A 6,202-nucleotide genomic window follows, 5' to 3' on the forward strand; every position below is an offset into this window, starting at 1 on the left:
TTCCTTATTTAAAAATGTTACAGAACTGTTTGGGAATCAGAAGAACATGGAGCAAGGGAAGAAGGATTTGCTTTAAAGACACTGTCAGGTAGAATTCTACTCTGTATAAATGTGATTTTTTTGAAGACTGCTAGATCGATAGAAAATTTCCATGAAATCAAATGTGGAAAATGATTCTACTGAAAAAAGTCTCCCATTTGTATTTAACCATTCCACCCTAATGTCTGCAATCCAAAGGAAGGGTCTTTGTTCAAACCCCTCAGTGCCAGTTTTTCTGGCCTTCCTTGAGAACAATTAATCATTTTGCAGTAAGGAGAGCTGCTCTTTGTGGTCAACACATACTTTTCCTGACCGCACAGAGGTGTTTTGATGATGGTTGGCAGAGCAGCGTGTCAGGAACTTGCTTACTGACATAAGTGATAGGTGGGAACACATCAGAGCCAGTGGCGATGTCTGAGTGGCCAAATCAGAGTGGAAAATGCCGAGCCAGTGCTCAGAGGTGTGAGCAAGGATGGTGCCTCTCTGCCCTTCCCCTCCAACCACACACACACCTGTTGGCTCTGCAACGTGCTGGCAAAGCCCATGCTCTCGAGGATAGTATGTGGCAGCAGGACAAAAGAGGAGACAACAGGACAGGACAGGACAGGACAGGACAGGACAGGACAGGACAGGAAGAGGCACCAGCTGGCCATGGCCACATAGCCCACCCCCACCCTTGCAGTTGGAAGAAGCACTGCTACTCTCCTAACAAAGAGAAACTTAAATTGGAGAGCTTGAAATTAGTCTTAATAGCTCTGGTTTGCTCATCTTTATGCATAGGCTTATCATTTCATTCCCCACTCTGTGTGAGTAGCCATTCTTCTTAATGCCTGGAATAAGCACCAAAGTAACTGTACTGGAGTCAGCCTCTACCTACTCTGTCCCTCTGATGAGACCACCTCATGGAGAAGAGGTGATAAAATGACATCCATTCCTGACAAGTGGAAGTGCTCATGTCTGAGGGTCACTTGGAACTGAACCCATTTAATAGCCTCAAGAGTCATGATACAGTGTTTTTTTGCCTTAAACTACACTGGGGAAGCTTTCAGGCAATGATTTAAGAGGGTTTCTATAAAATCATATTTTTTTTGCCAACTGTTTCTTGATTTTCCCCAGTTCCCAAGCCTGATTTCTATACTGCTTCCTCTTTTAAAGCTACATGTTCTCTTTGTCCCAGGGTTGCCCTTAAAAGCAGGAGTGCAGAGGGAGAGAATATCCTTTCAGCTTGATGTGAATTGCAAAGCAGGGCTCTCTCCTTCCATTCTTAAACACGAAGGGTGGTACAAGTAGCAATGCTGACAGTGTACATTTGCAGATGCCACCATATGGGTCTTGAAAAACTAGTTGCACCGATGATTCCCTGCACATGTAGGAGACAGTTTGCATTGTTGGCATCGTCTCTGCACAGAAACAAGCACAGCTTAGCAAAGCTAAGCAGATGGCACTAGATCTGGTGCCAGGGAAGCACTGAATTAAAGGTTATACCCACCAGGTTTGATGCAGTGCCAGTTTGAATTGGTACAGAAGCTTCGGCCCACCTGCTTATTGGCCCCGTGACATCTGGCATCTTTTTTTTTTATTTTTTTATTTTTTTCTCTTTTTCCCCTTGGACTAAGCTAAATGCATCAAGGAAAAATGTCATTTTAAAAGCTAGTTACCAATAAATGGGCTTAAAATTCTCTGAGAAGAAAGAAAGCCTTACAAATACATTCGGTTTAACACTGCTATATTAGAGATCTTGGGACAGCTTTGTGAAGATTATATGATGGAAAATCCGGGTCTGGGAAAAACCACATTTTACAGAAGGCCTAATGGTCAGGGCGGCATACTAATGAGCTCATGGAGCTGTTAGGAGTTTATGGCTATCAGCAGCCTGCAGACAACAGCTCAGTGTCTCAGACTGTCACCCTACATATGTTGTCACTCAGAGCAGGAGAGATATTTTATGCCATGCCACCTGAGTGTGGCTGGTGGAGGTGCCTAACAAGCAGCAGTGCACCCTGCTAAACTTACTGCCCGCTCCACTTGGATTTCTCCCTCTCCTTTCTGCTGTCACCCTTCACCTTCGTTTTTTTTCTCTTTTTTTAACCAGTCTTTCCTTCCTCTCCACACGTTCACATGCTGTATACAAAAATATGCTGCCATGGGGACTGTGCTTGTTGCGGAGACTAAACCTGTTTATATGTCTTCTCCATTAGGGATTTAATCCTTGCTCCTTTGGTGTGAAATGAAAGCATGCAGCTGTATGGCACTCTAGAGATGATTACCAATAGAGCTAAACCTGAGTTTATACACACCATGAGCCAGATTAATCAACAATTTATTGACTCAAAATTGAATCCATACAGCAGTGGTTTTGACTTTTTTTTTTTCCTTTCCTTTTTTCTTTTTTAAAGAGGGTCTCAGACTGCCTGAGTAATTTTGGTAGAGAATTGTCAGAAAATCATTGAGCCAGATTTATTAAATATCTGAAAAATAGTGACAGGCATTGTGTGATTTCTAAGGCTCCATCACAGAATGGCAGGGAGGTCGATGTGCTTCTAAACTGTAGACATACATTTTGAAATCATCAGTGCTGGTTTGCAGTCTTCATTAAAAAAGAAAGAAAAAAATGGTCAGCTTTGGACCTGGCCTTGAATTTTCTTGGCTTCTCTATATCCAGTACCATTGTTTAAAAAAACCCAAACAAATGAAAAGCTGATAGGAATGGATAAATAAGGCAATATATATCTGAAGAAATAAATGTACTGAGGAACCAGTTATAATGCAAGCGTATGCCACAGCAAAAGACCATTGATTTCCTCCACACAACACGAAAAATGCTGTACACCTGGAAATTTTTAGGCTGAGAATATTTTGTTATAAAAAAGAGACTAATATTAAACATCCAAAATTTCCACTGCTGACCTTTGAGTTAGAAAGTATTTGCAAGGGACCTGATCCAAACCCCACTGAAGTCAGTGGAAAGACTTTGTTGGCTCACATCTGTCTTTTCTTGACCTTGTTTCTGGTGTCTCTGCCTCTCACTTTCCCCAGCAGAGGCAACAGAGCCCTTTGTTGCAGGAGGCTGCCTCACAAGGCCATTCCCAGCACAGACAAGTGTTGAGTTTCAAGTTGGACACTGACTTTTTACACTGTTCTACAGCACAACTTTGGCATCTGCTGGACTATTGATTTCCAGGGTCAGAATTTCATGGCTTTCAGCTCTAACCTTCTAGTTTGCTACTTGTTGACAACAGCTTCATTGCACAAAGTGAAAACACAAGAGCTGGATCTTTCCTGGCAAGGTTTCAATAAGGATCAAAGTCTTGGACATAACTCCTTTCTTGAACTGTCTCTGAAGAAGCTTGATCTCCAGTTCTCCAGATCTTCAGATTTTCAGAGATGAAGGTGTGCAATGTCAGTTCTACTGGTTTTGGCTTGAGTGAGGAGAACCAGACTGGCCTTTTTGTCTCATACTTTACAGGTTGCCAAAGCAATAACTGAGTTATTTCCTTGAGTTTTGATGAATGTCAACACTGAAAAACATACAATGGACAGGGCTTTGAACCCTTATTCACAACAAATCCTCTTTGTCTTCCCAAACTTGGGGAATTTTTCATTCAGTCCAGTAGCAGTACTAGTTGAAAAGTGGTTTGTTTGTTATTGGCCTTTTTAAAAAATAATTTGACTAATGTTCTATTTACATAACAGATTGGTAAATAGTTTGGAGACAAATTGCTTTTGCTAGCTCCTCAGATATCTTCATCTAATACTGCTTTCTCATTGTCTATTAAAAGTTTTCCCTAGCATTTTCTGTTATAGACAATATCTTATACTACCCAGGGACAATGATGAATTAAAAATAACATCCCTACATAAAAGGCTTATAAACAGAGGTTTTTTACATATCTGTAACCAACATACAACAAGGATATAAATTTCATTAATTATTTGCCTGAATTCAGTCTATTTTCATCTTTAATGGTTTATTACTTTTGCAGTTTAAATTTTCCATCTAGCACAATCATTTCCATCACTGTCATTCTCTTCACCATCTTCAAATTCTTTCCCACATTTAGCATCTTCATCACCCTCATCTTCCTCTTTGAATTCAAGTCATTATTGGCTCCTCTCATGGAATGTGAAATACAGTCTTTCCTAAACCATTCAGCAACAATATCTGTGTTTATATGATCCCATGATCCAATGACAAAACTGCTGTACTAGGACTTAATCTTCCCACTAGGAGTTACAGCAGGACGCTGTGCCAAGAGCCATAAAGGCTACAAGCATTCTTTAAAGAGCTTACTCTTGGCTGCATCAGGCACCTACAGTTGTGACATTCCTACTGGTACAACTGCAAGGGCTGCGTTCTTTGCTCCAATGATATTCTTCATTGCTGGTGTTAGATACCCTCTGAACGTACCTAGGACAAGCATTCTCCTTCTGTGTACCAGCACACCTGGTCTCCTGTTCCAAATGATGTTCAGCCAATCCTTCATTAAGTCTGTAGACATCCATCCTTGGTTTTGACACCTAACAATTATTCCAGTAGGCAGCTGGTCCTTCAGCATTGTTTTCCGCTTCAAGATCACATACGGTGGCAATTTTATACCATCTGCTAACACTGCCAGCATTACTGTAATGCACATTTTTTCATTCCCCAAAGTTTTGATGATGACAGATTTTGTGCCTATTTCTTCAATGACGTTATTGGATGGCTCATCAAAGGAAACTGGTGTCTCATCTGCATTTCCCATTTGGCTCAGCAGGTAATTGTGACCTTTATGCAATCCAATCACGTACTGCTGGAATCCAATGACTTTTTTGCTGAAGTTGGAAGGTACATGTTAGCAAAACGAAGTCCTTCTCTTTAGGCAAAAACCATTATGACACATCATCTTTATGCACCAGTCATTACTGATTTTGAACTTTTGCCATGTAATTTGTCATGCTTGCACTATTTTGTGAGATCTTCATGTAATGATTTCCTCTGCAACAAGGGTTCTATCCTTTCTCCTTTTTTATTTTTTAGGTGCACGTATTCTGCAACTTATCTTTCTGCTTGAGCAGGTGGGATGGGTTAGATGACCTCCAGAGGTGCCTTCCAACCTCAACCATTCTGTGCTTCTGGCATTCTGTGATAGTCCATGGAAGTGCCCTTTTCAGGCACTGAATAATTTTTGCATTGAGTTATTGCATAGCAGTTTCTGTTTTCATTATTTCTGTCTTGTCACATGTGCCTCAGTAACATTCTATTTCCTCTTGGCCAACAATTGTTAGTTAGTACCCAGAGTTGCACCATGATTTTTAAATCTGCATTGTAACTCCTACTTGTTTTTTGGTACATTCCCTCTTGTACTTGTCCCTCTGACCTCCATATGTTTTGCTATTTCCCAATTTACCTAAAACTATTTTTAAAAATCAGACTGGAATTTTCTGATCTACCCCATGTCTATTCTCTAGTTGCTGAAAAAATCAAAGTGTAAATCATTGAATTGTCTTCTTCAAACTTTGGGCTCCTTTGGACAAGTTTGTGGACATAACTAAGGAACCTTCTGCAATGCATAGTCATGGTATAATACAAAGGGAAGAAAATCTCCAATTTTTAAGTTAACTTTCTGGACAAAACCCTCTAATTCTATTTCTGAGTAAAGCAAGTATTGGGTTTTTTTTTCTGGAACTGTGGTCAGATTTAGTCAGAAGTTGTTTTTTTTTAACTCAGGAAACCCTCAACACAATCTGTATATCCACTTCAGAATAGTTAATTTTTTTATTAAATGAGTTAAATGAGGTCTGCATTGCACAAGACCTTGAAATCATCTTTTTTGGCCAGTTAGTCCTGCAGCATGTGTGCTCTGGCATGGGCAGAACTTGGCTGAGCAATGACCCTCAGCCACGGGCAGGCCAGAGGCCCCATGGGTGCAGATATTTCTCTGGTGTGCTGGCCAGTCATCCAGTTATTGTTTGTGCAATCAGAGAGACAGACCAGCTCTCTAGCTCAGGATTTCCTTGCTGTAGATTATATGGCATTTATGCTGGCCCAATATATAGATTTTAACCTGAGTAATATTCAATAAACACTACACACAGGAGTCGTGTAATGCCAAGTGACAAGCAGAATACTGCTCATAACAACCCAAAATACAAGGTATTTTCAACGCATAAATGAACCTATTCA

Source organism: Pseudopodoces humilis, chromosome 1, assembly GCF_049639895.1.
Source record: "Pseudopodoces humilis isolate 2021_Gansu_Grassland_sample_001 chromosome 1, ASM4963989v1, whole genome shotgun sequence".
NCBI classification, from domain to species: Eukaryota; Metazoa; Chordata; class Aves; order Passeriformes; family Paridae; genus Pseudopodoces; species Pseudopodoces humilis.